This window comes from Phascolarctos cinereus, unplaced genomic scaffold (assembly GCF_003287225.1).
Source record: "Phascolarctos cinereus isolate Bilbo 61053 unplaced genomic scaffold, phaCin_HiC Scaffold_7;HRSCAF=346, whole genome shotgun sequence".
Lineage (NCBI taxonomy): Eukaryota > Metazoa > Chordata > Mammalia > Diprotodontia > Phascolarctidae > Phascolarctos > Phascolarctos cinereus.
In genome coordinates this window covers 192,942,175-192,956,540 of record NW_027556180.1, presented here as the reverse complement: position 1 = coordinate 192,956,540, position 14,366 = coordinate 192,942,175, and the positions used below count along the sequence as shown (strand labels likewise).

Here is a 14,366-nt window from a genome sequence, read left to right as displayed (position 1 = left end):
TGCAATTTAAGATGAAAAAGGCTGCTGTTCAATTTTAATTATTTTAATGATTAAAATAATTAAAATTACTAAAGTAAAGATGAAATCAAATTTACTTTAAGCATTTGATGCCATAACAGTTTAATATTCTCTAAAAATATGCTTGGAGAAATCCTGAATTTCTCAATTATCTGAGTATTTGCTATCTTTCCTACACACTCAGTAATTACAACTATATACTTCATATAGGCAAGGGCAAGTTTATGAACACTTTTCAGAATATAACAAAACAGATAATATTTGATTACAATGACTAGGCTATGTGAAAACTATTCTTCCTTGGGGAAGAAAAGCTGCAATCACAGAATAGTACTTTAGAAGCAATTCAATGTGTGAGTAACCCAATTGGAGGACTCTCCCTTAGAGCATTTGGCTCAGCAGTGTGTTGTAAAAATAGATTTGTAGGCCTCTGATTCTTCACCATCTGCTATGGATCTCTTAGTGGTTCCAGAAGACTTACTGACTTTTCCTGAAGAACTTCCATTTGTTCCCTCACTTTTCTGAGTAGAATTGAGTTTCTTCTCTTTAGAATTAAAGTTTATTTCTTCATGTTTTAAACCCTTAAGCTTTAATGGCTTTGGAGAATCTTCAGCGACGTCTGACTTAGAAGCTGATTCTACTGCCTTGGGTTTTTTGGATTTCTTTGCCAGTTTCATTTTGAGTTGTCTGTCTTCCATTCTCTTCTTTAACACCTCTACATCCTCTTTATTACCATTAAGCACAATGACATCATCTTCTTGAAAAGGGACACCTCAAGTATGACAAACTTCAGCTTTGATTTCTTTCAAGGTTCATTCAGAAAATACACAATCACAGCAGCACAAGAAGCAAAACCTGTGCCAACCATTCATCTGCAGACCTACGATAGGGCAAATAAATTGGGCACGCTGGAGGTCATCATATTTATCATCTTTTGTATTTGCCTTATCACCACTCCAGGCTGGATAATCAGAGAGCTTCAGTTCTGTCACATTCTTAATCTGAGCCTATTTTTTAACTTTCACTGTCAAGGGCAGCAATATTAATCATGAATGGAAATAATCTCTATGGGCTGTTTATTGACTTAGAAAACCACAAATTAACATTTTCCATGTTTCATTATATTTTGATTATTTTGTTAAATATCTCAATTATATTGTAATATGGTTTATCTGGTGCCTTCTGCATTTGGGAGTATTGTATGCAGGTGTTTATGTGTGAATGAGTGTGTGTGTGTGTGTGTGTATGTGTGTGTGTGTATTTGTAGGGGTGGGTGAAAACATTCTGGTCTAGAGCATGGAAATAAATCTAAAAAGATAAAATTCAATAGCAATAAAAGTAAAATTTAGTACTTGGGTACAAAATATGAACTTCAAAAGCACAAGATTGGATAGGTATGTTTGGACAGCACTTGTTCTGTTAATAATAACATAGTTTTAATGGAATGCAAACTTAATATGAGTCAATAGTGTGATTTGGTGCCCACAAAATAAATACAGTCCTGAGCTATAAGAGAGTTATTGCTTTCCAAGAACATGGAGGTGATAATTCTACTATGCACTGCCCTACTCAGACCTTATCTATAATATTGTGCTGAGTTCTGGGCAATACAGTTTAAGGGCACTAGGATACTGATAAGCTGCAAGAGAAGGCCACCAGAATGATGAAAGGTCTTCAGTCCATGTCATAGGACTGGTGATAAAAACTGATGATGTTTAGCCTAGAAAAGAGAACACATGGGGCTGGGGTGCTAATGGTGGTGGTGGTACAGGGACTGAAATGACAGTCATATTTGAGTACAGTGGAGACAATGTTCAACTTATAGTCAGGAGATCTGGACTTAAGTACCAGTTTCGTTATCTGCTACTTGTATGACCTTGGAAAAACCATTCAGCTCCCTAGTCTCAGTTTCCTCATTTGAAAAATGAGGTGGTTCTCTAAGATCCCTTTCAGTTAGGGAGTTAGGGAGTGGTGAACTGATCTAACCATTCTGGAGAACAATTCTGAACCATCCTCAAAGGACTAAAAATTTGTGATGCATTATTTTTGATCCAGCAATAAAACTACTAGGTCTGTATCCTAAAGAGATGAGAGAAAAAATAAAAGGACTTATTTGTACAACAATATTTTTAGCAGTTCTTTTTATGGTGACAAAATTGGAAACTTAAAGGATGACAATCAATAAGGAAATGGCTCAACATGGTTGTAGTATATGATTTTGAGAGAATATTATTGTGCTATAAGAAATAATGAACAGAATGGTTTCAGAATAGAATACTTGTGAAGAATTATATGAACCGACACAAAGTGAGTGGAACAAGGATAAAATTGTACACAATAGCAGCAATATTATAATGGTGATCAACTCTGAAAGACATAACTATTCCAATCAGTATTGTGTTATTATTTGTTCTTCAGTTGTGTCCAACTCTTCATGACACCGTTTAGGGTTTTCTTGGTAAAGATACTGAAGTGGTTTGCCATTTACTTCTCCAGCTCATTTTACAGATGAGGAAACTGATACAAACATGGTTATGTGAAATGTCCAGTGTCACACAGGTGCAGTCTGAGGCTGGATTTACACTCAGCTCTTCCTGATTCCAGGCCCAGCACTCCATACACTGCATCATCTAGCTATTGTCTTGATCAGAGTAACAGGATGGTTTCAGGAAGCAGCCAAATTCCTGAGTTCCCAGGTCCAGGAGAAAATGTTGCAAGTAGCCGGAAAGGAACAATCAAGTATTGTGGAAATGCAATGAGGATAACACCAGATTTAGCAGCTTCTACCTTAGAGGATCAAGGGTATTGGGATATGATATTCCAGAGGTCAAAAGACCTAGGATTAAAACCAAGAATCACCTGCCTATCAAAATTGATTATAATCCTTAAGGGGCAAAATGTACTTCAATGAAATAGAGTATTTTCAAGCATTATTTATGAAAAGACCAGAGCTGAGTAGAAAATTTGACTTTCAAATGCAAGACTCAAAAGAAGCATGAATAAGTAAATAAGAAAGAGAAATCATAAGGGACTTATTAAAGTTGAACTGTTCAAATTCCTATAAGAAAAGATGGTATTTGTAACTCATGAGACCTTTCTCAGCATTAGGGCAGTTACTTTTACTCCAGCACCTTGGGTCCATCCCCCAGGAACTCAATCAAAAAAAAAAACAAATGTAGAACTTCCACTTCCAGAAGCCAAGATGGCAGAGTAAAAAAGAAGTCACCCTCACCCTTCCCTATCAACCTCTGAAAGCCCAGAAAATATCGCCCCAGGAAAAACCCTGTAACAGCTGAACCAGAAGTAAGATGGGGAGCAGCAGTACAAGTAGTACAAGTAGCTTGAGGGATTAATGGGAAAAGAAACTCTTGCACTGGGGGAAAGGGAGCAGTATGGAACAGGAGTCATCCCAACACAAGAAACTTGGGTCAGTGCCCTCTGCTCCCCAGCAGGAGAGCTCAATCTCTTTAAAGTCCAGGGAATAATGAAACACCTTCAGCAAAAAGAAACATACCATAGATTCATATTATGAGAACAGTGAAGACCAAGGCAGAAATTCTGAAGAGGGCAACATTGTCAACAAACCCACATGAACAAAAGGAATATGAACTGCTCCAAAGCTCAAAAAGCCTTGATAGAAGAGCTCAAGAAGTATTTTAAAATTCAAATGAGAGAGGTAGAAGAGTCCTTAAAAATATAATTGGTCAACTGGAAAAAAAAGTCCACTGAAGAAAACAAGAACCTAAAAAATACAATTGGACAACTGGAAAAAAAGTACATGGAAGAAAACAAATCCCTAAAAAATACAGTTGGCCAAATGAGGAAGGAGGTACAAAATCTAATAGAAGAAAACAAATTGTTAATTAGAATTGGGCAAATGGAAGCTAATGATTGCATGAGAGAGCAAAAAAAAAAAAAAAGAAAAGAAAAAATAGATGAAAATGTAAAATACCTCATTGGTAAAACAACTGATCCAGAAAATCAATCCAGGACAGAAAATCTAAAAATTATTGATCTACCTGAAAAGCACAATGAAAAAAAGAGCCTGGACAGTATCTTTCAGGAAATCGTAAAGGAAACTGCCATGAGGTCCTAGAACCAGAGGGTTAAATAGCCAGAGAAAGAATCCACCAAACAACTCCTGAAAGAGATCTCAAATTGAAAAGGCCAAGGAATATAATAGCCAAATTCCTAAATTACCAGGTCAAAGAGAAAATATTGCAAGCAGCCAGAAAGAAACAATTTAAATATCATGGAACCACAGCCAGGATTACACAGGACCTTGCAGCTTCTACATTAAAAGACCGAAGGGCATGGAACATGATATTCCATAAGGCAAAGGAGCTTGGATTACAACCAAGAATCAACTACCCAGCCCAAATGAGAATATCTTTCAGGGGAGGAGGTGGATATTCAATGAAAAAGAGGACTTCCAAACCTTCCTGATAAAAAGATCAGAGCTCAACAGGAAATTTGACCTACAAATACAACACTGAAGAGAGACATAAAAAGGTAAATGGGACAGAAAGATACAATGCGTTGTTAAGGGCAAACTGTTTACATCCCTACTAGGGAAAATAATACTTGTAACTCTTGAGAGCTGTATTGTTATTGCACCATGTTAAAGGAGTATACATAAAGGGGGTGGATATAAGTTGACTTTGATGTAATGATAAAAAAAAAACACCCTAATCAAGTTGGTTAAATGGATTCAAGTAAGTGGATTAATCTGATCTAAGAAAATGTATTGAGGAAGGAGGAGGCAGAGAAGGGTAGATTACACTGCAGGAAAGGACACAAAAAAACTATGACAGCAGAGGAAAAGAAGAGAGGGAGACGAGCATTGTTTGAATCTTACTTTCATCAGATTTGGCTCAAGAAGGGAATAACATAATCAGTTAGGTGTAGAAATCTAACTTACCCTATAGGTAGTAGGAGGGAAAAGGGGAAAGAAAAGGGAAGGAGGACAGATGGGAGGGAAGAAGCAGTAAGGGTAAAGGGGAAGACAAGGGAAAGGGCTAATAGATGGGAGGAGGGACTGAAGGAGGCGGGGTCAAAAGCAAAACAGTAGTGAGTAGGGAAAAGGAGAAAGGAGAAAGAAAAGCATAAACGGGGGGTGGTGAGAAGGATGGAGAGAAAGACAAAGATAGTGATCATAACTGTGAATGTGAATGGGAGGAAATTTCCCATAAAATGGAAGTGGATAGCAGAATGGATTAAAAACAATATTCCTACAATATGTTACTTACGGGAAACACCTTTGAGAAAAAGTGGCACATACAGGGAAAGGTGAAAGGCTGGAGCAGAATATATTATGCTTCAGATGAAGTTAAAAAAAAAAGCAGGGGTAGTAATCCTGATCTCAGATAAAGCAAAAGCAAAAATAGCAAAAAGAGATAAGGAAGGAAACTATATCCTTCTGAAAGGAACAAAGACAAAGAATTAACATCATCACTAAACATATATGCACCACATGTTATAGCATCCAAATACTTAGAGGAGAAGTTCAGGGAGTTACGGAAAGAAATGGACAGCAAAACTATACTAGTGGGGGAACTCAACCTCCCCCTCTCTGAAGTAGATAAATCCAACCACAAAATAAAAGAGAAAGAATTTAAGGAGTTGAATAGAACATTAGAAAAGTTAGGTATGATAGAACTCTGGAGAAAACTGATTAGGGATAGAAAGGAATATATATACTTTTTTCTTAGTGGTACATGGCAAATACACAAAAATTGACCATGTACTAAGGCACTAAAAACCTCACAATCCAGTGCAGAAAGGCAGAAATATTAAATTCATCCTTTTCAGATCATGATGCAATAAAAATTATACCTAATAAAGGGTGATGGAAAGATAGATGGAAAAATAATTGAAAACTAAATAATCTGATTTAAAAAAAAAGATGGGTCAAACAACAAATCATGGAAACAATCAATAAGTTCATCCAAGAGAATGACAATGATGAGACAACCTATCAAGACTTATGAGATGCAGTGAAAGCAGTTCTTAGGGGAAGTTTTGTATCTCTAGATGCTTACATAAATACAACAGAAAAAGAGGAGATAAATGAATTGGGCATACAACTAAAAATCTAGAAAAAGAACAAATAAAAATCCTCAATTAAACACCAAATTAGAAATGTTGAAAACCAAAGTAAAAATTAATAAAATTAAATTATTATTGAACTAATAAATAAAACTAAGAGCTGGTTTTATCAAAAAAAATCAATAAAAAGATAAACCTTTGGTTAATTTAGTTGAAAAAAAAAGAAAGAAGAAAACCCAATTACTGGTATCAAGAATGAAAAGGGTGCATCTTCCACCAAGGAAGAGTAAATTAAAACAATATTTAGTAATTATTTTGCCCAAGTGCATGCCAATAAATTTAACAGAAATATAAATTGCCCAGATTAACAGAAGAGGAAGTAAAATACTTATATAACCCCATCTCAGAAAAAGAAATTGAACAAGCCACTGACGAACTGCTTAGGAAAAAATTTCCAGCATCAGATGGATTTACATGGGAATTCTATCAAATATTTAAAGAACAATTAATTCCAATATTATATGGACTATTTGGTAAAATAGGTGAAGAAGGAGTCTTATCAAATTCTTTTTTATGATACAAATATGGTAGTGAGACCTAAACCAAGAAAAGTCAATACAGAGAAAGAAAATTATAGACCAATTTCTCTAATGAATATAGATGCAAAAAATTTAAATAAAATGTTAGCAAATAGATTACATCAACTTATCACAAGAATAATACACTATGTACAGGTAGGATATATTCCAGGAATGCAGGGCTGGCTCAATATTAGGAAAACTATCAGCATAATTCAGATATCAACACCAAAACTAACAAAAACCACATGACCATCTCAATAGATGAGGAAAAACTTTTGATAAAATACAGCACCCATTCCTATTAAAAACACTAAAGAGCATAAGAATAAATGGAGTATTCCTTAAAACAGTAAATAGCATCTACCTAAACCTTCAGCAAGCATCATATGTAATGGGGACAAGCTAGAATCATTACTTTTTTTTTTTGCTTTTTTAGGCAATTGGGGTTAAGTGACTTGCCCAGGGTCACACAGCTAGTAAGTGTCAAGTGTTTGGTCTGAGACCTGATTTGAACTCAGGTCCTCCTGACTTCAGGGCCAGTGCTCTATCCACTGTGCCACTTAGCTGCCCCCTAGAATCATTTCTAGTAAGATTGGGGGTGAAGCAAGGATGTCCATTATCACCACTGTTGTTCAAATATCATATTGGAAACATTAGTTTTAGAAACAAGAGAAGAAAAAAGAAATTGAAGGTATTAGAATGGGCAAAGAAGAAGCAAAGCTATCACTCTTTGCAGATGACATGAAGATATATATATAGAGAGAATCCTAGAGAATTAAGTGAAAAACTACTTGAAATAATAAACAACATTAGCAAAGTTGCAGGCTATAAAATAAACCCACAGAAATCATTCCCATTTCTATACATTACCAACAAAGCCCAATGGCAAGAGATAGAGAAATTCCATTTAAACTTACTGTAGACATCATAAAATATTTAGGAGTTTACCTATCAAAACAAACTGAGGAACTATATGAACACAATTACAAAACGCTTTTCACACAAATAAAGTCATATCTAAATAATTGAAAAATATCGGTTGCTCATGGGTAGGCCAAGATAATATAATAAAAGTGACAATTCTACCTAAGTTAATTTACTTATTCAGTGTCATACCAATCAAGCCACCAAAAATTGTTTTATAGAGTTAGAAAAAATAATAACAAGATTCATTTGGAAAAACAAAAGGTCCAGAATATCAAAGGACCTAATGAGAAGAAATGTAGTGGAAGGTGGCCTAGCCATTCCACACCTTAAATTGTATTATAAAGCAGCAATCATCAAAACTGCTTAGTACTGGTCAAGAAATGGAGGGGTAGATCATTGGAATATGTTAGGTACAGAAGACACAGTAGTCAATGACTATAGTAATCTATCATTTGATAAACCCAAAGACCTCAGCTTCTGCGATAAGAACCCAGTCTTTGAAAAAAACTGCTGGGAAAACTGGAAAAGAATATGGCAGAAAGTGGGCATTGATCGAGATCTCACACCATATACCAAAATAAAGTCAAAATGGGTTCATGATGTAGATATAAAAGCTGATACTGTAAGCAAACTGGGAGATCAAGGAACAGTTTACCTATCAGATTTACAGAAAACAGAACACAGTACACAGAGAACACTACAGAAAGCTAAATGGATAACTTTGATTACATTAAATTGAAAAGTTTTTGCAGAAACAAAGCCAATGCAATCAAGATTAGAAAGAAAGTAGAAAATTGGGAAAGAATTTTTACAACCAGTCTCTCTGATAAAGGCCTCATTTCTAAAATACATAGAGAATTAAGTCAAATTTATAAGAATACAAATCATTCCCCAACTGATAAATGGTCAAAGAATATGAACAGCAAGCTCTCAGATGAAGAAATTAAAGCCAATTTTAGTTATATGAAAAAATGTTCTAAATCACTATTGATCACAGAAATGCAAATCACATCATATCTACCACATTGGCCAACATGACAAAACAAGAAAATGATAAATGTTGAAGGAGATGTGGGAAAATTGGAACACTAATGCATTGTTGGTGGAGTTGTGAAGTGATCCAACCATTCTGGAGAGCAATTTAGAACTATGCCCAAAGCGCTATAAAAATGTGCATAGCCTTGGACCCAGCAATAGCACTTCTAGGGCTATATCCCAAAGAGATCATACAAATGGGAAAAGGACCCCTGTGTACAAAAATATTCATAGCAGCTCTTTTTTGTGGTGGCAAAGAATTGGAAATTGAGAGTATACTCATCAATTGGAGAATGGTTGAACAAGTTGTGGTATATGAATGCAATGGAATCCTATTGTGCTATAAGAAATCATGTACAGACTGAGTTCAGAAAAACCTGGAAAGACTGTATGGTCTGATGCTGCATGAAATGAGCAGAACCAAGAGAACATTGTACACAATCACATCCAGGTTGTGCGATGACTAATATTGATAAACTTAACCCTTCCCAGCAATACAATGATCTTAGACATTTCCAAAGGCCTCTTGATGGAAAATGCTATCCACATTCAAAGAAGGAACTGTAGAATTTGAATGCAGATCCAAGGATAGTTTGCCATTTTTTTTCTTCTATTGAGTATTGTTTCCTCTTTCTGGTGGTACTTCCTATTGATTCTAATTCCTACTGACAATGAAAATACGTTTAATAGAAATGTATATGCATAGCCTATATCAGTTTGTGCACCATCTTGGGGAGGATGGTAGATAGGAAGGGGGAGAAAAATTTAAAAATCAAAAGCTTATGGAAGCGATTGTTGATAAATCAAAAGAAATAAAAAATAATTTTTAAAATAAATTAAAATTTCATTGGGGAGTATTTAATGAAATGAATAAGGTATATGTTTAAAATATATGAGTTAAGCTCTAAAAGCTAGTTCATAAAGATGTTTTCCTATTACAAAAAAGTCTCTTTGTTTTTCCAGAGAACAATGATTATGTGATTTTTACCATGTTATTATATGGTGAATCCATATCAATGAATGTGCTACTTCTTTTCAAGAATATCAATTGGAGGTATCACCAACTGCAGCAGGTCTCTAGAGAATTGCAGAATCAGTATGCATGTTTGGGAAGAGCCATTTACTTTTCAATGACCATAAATGTTTGATACATGAACCATGACCCATACCTGAAGTTATGTCATCCTTCCCATCCAGAAATTATAAAAATCATGACAAAATTTTTCTGAGAGTGCTAATTATGATGAACCTTCTTCCTCTTTAAAAAAGTGAATATTATAGAATCATTCTTCTGAGAAATAAAGTACTAAAGAAAGTCATATTTAGATTCATGAGCCACATAACTCTGTCTTTTACCATATAGTGGCATTGTCTTCTTTTCACATAATCTGTTTCTTCATTAGTCAAAAGCTTAAGTTCTGGATCTACTTGTTCTTATTCCCAGAAGTGTAATTTCCTTTTCCAGTTTCTGCTTGATTATATTAATCTATGTGGAGCCAGAGTATTCTGAAAGTATATACTTTTACTGGGGGTAGTTAACATTTGGTGAAATTTAACCTGTTTTAGTGATTATATTTACATTAATATAGGATATTCTGAGTACTCTACTGTGTCTAGCATCAGAAAGATTAATCAAGAGCCATCTGATACCATCATGCACTTTCTAGTTACCTGGAATTAGATTAGATGATGAAAAAAGCTTTAAATGACTACAGCATATGCCAGGCTACTCAATAACCTGCCAAAGTTATGTGTGTGTGTACGGGGCGGGTTACTGTATTGGTCTGAATATCAGCTGCACTTTTTCTTTAAATCTGACTAATATAAAACCTGAAAATTTTCAATATTTCAAAAACTTTATACCACTTATATAATATTAAAAATCATTTTTTTAAAAAGAATCATTGTAGGGCTTAAAGGGCCTCTAAAGGGATTCCATCTCCACTAAAGAAATTCTTGGTTTTAGTTCCAACCTTGTGGTCCAGACTGTGTTCAATGATGGGGAGGGAGAGCCTGGTTTCTAATGAGAGGAACCTACTCCCATAGTCACTCTTTTCTCACAATTTGTTTCGTTTAATTTCCAATGCTTGCACTCTGGAAGTAAATTGATTAAGCCTAGGTTTCTGTTCATGTCTGGTCTCTCCTAACAGGGAGCTAAAACAGCGACCATTGTACAATGGAAGTCAGATATGAGTGTAGCATTTTATTTCTGAAAAAAAGAGAAAAAAAGCTAAACATAAAATACCCATGGTGTTCATTGGAAGAATGACAAAACAGAGTTCAGTTGAGTTATAAGTACTGTTATGAGCTGATGAAAGGCTTATATTTACACCTCATCAGATTATAAGGCACCTTGCAGGACTGCTGATTAGTCATTTTATATTTTACCTCATCTTTGTACTGTGTTTTTCAAAGGCAATGACTTCTAGTAATTTAGCCAAAGGCTTAATTTTTTCCCCCAGTGGGTAGTCATCTTCTCCAGTAAACAAGTTCTTTTTCCATTAATCAGCTTTACTCAATGGACTCAGGACCTCATGAAACCCAGATTACCTGTAAGGCTAGAAATGTCCACTTTAAATTGATGCTTGTGTTACCTATGTAGAAACAGAAATACTAAATGGGAAAGACAGCAAGAGTCCTAGTGGAGTCCTATTCTAGGTGTCACATGAAAGTGGATATCATGAGTGAGAGTGAGGGAGAGCAAGCCCATCCATCATCCCTCACAGAAAGTCCCAGTTACAAATGCTATTTACCTCAAGAGAAAAAGCTGAGAAGATCTGAATGGAGATTAAAGCATACTTTTAACTTTTTTTTCTTTTATTTTTGTTCTGTGTTTTCTTTTGCAACATGGCTAATATGGATATGTGATTTGCATTACTTTACAAATGTGATATTTATGTATTTTTAAAAATGAATGTTAATATACCCTGCCCTACAGGAAAATAGATGGGGTATAACACAAGGTGGCGACAAATAGAAGGTAGGGCAGATTAGAGGAAGGGGTGTATAGAATTCATGCCATCTTGGGGTGGGGGAAGGGATGAGATGGGGAGAAAATTTGGAACTCAAAATCTTAGAGAAGTGAATGTTGAAAACTAAAAATAAATAGTTTAAAAAAATGAATGTTAACTTGTTTTACACATAATTGATAAATATTTAATGAAATGCATCTTCCTTTCTCCCAGATGGAAGATTGCTCTGTTTATCTTACATTGCACCCTGACCCCCTATGATGTCATAGGAAGAGGAAGAAATAAGAGACCAGCCAGGGTTTTCTGCATCGTTTCAAAATGACAGGTCCTTTCAGTGCTGGGCCACTTCATGGCCAGAAGCAGCCAAGAAGTTGTTATCCTTACAAGAGCCATCAGAGGTGTGACTATGTCTTTTAGGATCATGGAAAATTCTAGGGGATCTCTGGGAGCACAGTTCTTGAGATTGATTGAAAATTCCAACCCCACATTTCCTCCTCATCCTCCTCTTCTTTCTTCTTGACAATGTTATTCATATGTTTCTTCTTTTTCTTCTTTTCCTCCTCCTCTTCTTCCTTTTTTCTTCTCTACCACTGCCATGCACATGCATGCATTCGCGCGTGCGCACACACACACACACACACACACACACACACACACAACACTTTCTATTTGTTAATTTTTTTATATCCAGCTTTTTATTGAAAAACCTAGAGGGGGAGAGGTGAGAGGCAGTAAAAGCAAACAAGGCCACTTCTCGGAAGATCTGTTTCTCATATGGATGGAGTCCATGGACACCCCCTTCCATCTGAGTAGATGATGTATTCTTCTCAAATTCCAGCTCCCTTGAGTACATCATATCTCTGACTTGAATTAAACTCTGGGCTCCAATATCTTGGCAGGAGTCCTGAATGCCAGCAGTCAAGTAGGGAACAAACTTGTGGATGGACCCTTTGTCCTGCATGGCCCCAGGCACCCCTGGAACCAGTTTGATTTTTTGTGCTTCACTGACATAACGGTTCTAGCTGCTGAGGTTCTTTTCCATGGCATCAAGGGAGACCATTCCATGGTATTTCTTTAGCCAGATCCCATCAGAGAAAAAGTACTCACCTGGGGCCTCTGTAGTGGCCATCAAAAGAGAGCCCATCATTGTGGAAGCTCTGAGGGCAAGAGCTTTGGTGATGTGGCCCATATTTTGGATGACACCATCTGCAATGATGGGGACACTGAAGAGTTATGCATATTCTGAGACCTTTTATACAGCTGTTGCCTGAGGCTGTCCACATGCCAGCACTTCCTGTGTGATGCACATGGAGCTGCTGCCCATGCCAACCCTCAGGGCATCCACTCCAGCATCAGTGAGATTTTTTTTCCTGTGCAGCTGTCACTACATTGCCACCAATAAGATGGAGGTTGTTGTAATTCTCCTTGATGTACTTGATCATGTTAATTTGGAAAATAGAATTTCCTTGGGAAGAATCCAGCATGACCACATTGACACTGGCCTGGGCCAACAAGTCAAGCCAATACTTGTTGTCCTCATGGGGACTTACGGCTGCCCCACACAACAGTTGATTCTTGGTGTCTTTGGATGTCCTTCCAACTCTTCTTCAGGTCCATGCAGGAAATGATGGCTACTAATTCATCATCATCATTCACAATGGGTATCTTCTCTTTCTTATTCTACTGCTTGGCCTCCTTAAGTGTGAATCCTACAGGAAACACCAGTAGATCCTCCTGCCTGGTCATGGTCTTGCCCTGGAAATGGTCATGTTACTCTTCCTTGAGAAAGTCAATGTCGCAAGAGGAAATGATGCCCACTAGGTGGCTGCCCATCTTGCCATTGTCCCTGATTAGGATTCCACAGAAGCTATGCTTTGCCTTGGGTTCAAACACATCTCTGACTCAATCTTTGGGGCTCAGGACCACAGAGTCAGTGATGAAGCCCTGCTCATATTTCTTCACTTTGCATACTTCATTGGCCTGGAATTCTGGGGTGCAATTGTGATAGACAAAGCCAATACCTCCTGTCAGCACTATGGCTATGGCCATCCCAACCTCTGTGACTGTGTCCAATGGGGACAAAACAAGTGGGGTCTTCAGGATAATCTTCTTGGTAAGTGGTGTAGTTGGGTCTACTTGGTCTGCTGTGAAGTCTATATAGAACAGGAGGGTGAAGAAGTCATTGCAGGTGACCACATCTCCACAGTTGAAGAATTGCTGAGCCACGAGCCCATTGTCTGGAATGTAACAAGTGTCACCTCTGATGAGACAGTCTGCCATGATGGGAACAGGATGGGGAGGGGGGAAGGAGGAGGGGGTGGGTCAAGCGGGACATGGGTTTGATGCTTCTCTGGCCTATTTGTTTTTCAAAGAGATATTATTTTTAACAGTGTGTCATATATTTGTGCCAACATAGTACTTTCCAATGAAGTGACCAAGACATCTCACATAGAATTAATATTGAAGGATCTTCTCAAAAGAAGACTTTGTTGATTGCAGTTGACTTTAATGTTTAGAGGGGTGAGGACTCCATACAAAATTCTGTGATAAAAACGTACTGTTTTGCATCAAATGTTTGTCATACATGGTCACTTCATATGATTGTTTCTGATAATACAGTTATATATAGTTCCATCCAGTTAAAGGAATGTGCAGACAAGGACCTTATCCCATCTCTCCTCATCATGCTTAGTATGAGTAGGCTACAGACTATTTCTATTAATTACCAACACAATATGTTTTGTAAAATACATTATTGAGGAAATTTATTAGTAAAGGAGGCTGG

The 14,366-nt window shown here is 36.7% G+C and overlaps 2 pseudogenes; both read right to left on the bottom strand.

Moving 5' to 3' along the window:
* Window positions 1-353: 353 nt before the first annotated feature.
* Window positions 354-10,740, bottom strand: LOC110197096 (replication termination factor 2 pseudogene; annotated as a pseudogene).
* Window positions 10,741-10,763: 23 nt separating this feature from the next.
* Window positions 10,764-13,867, bottom strand: LOC110197095 (inosine-5'-monophosphate dehydrogenase 2 pseudogene; annotated as a pseudogene).
* Window positions 13,868-14,366: the final 499 nt, after the last annotated feature.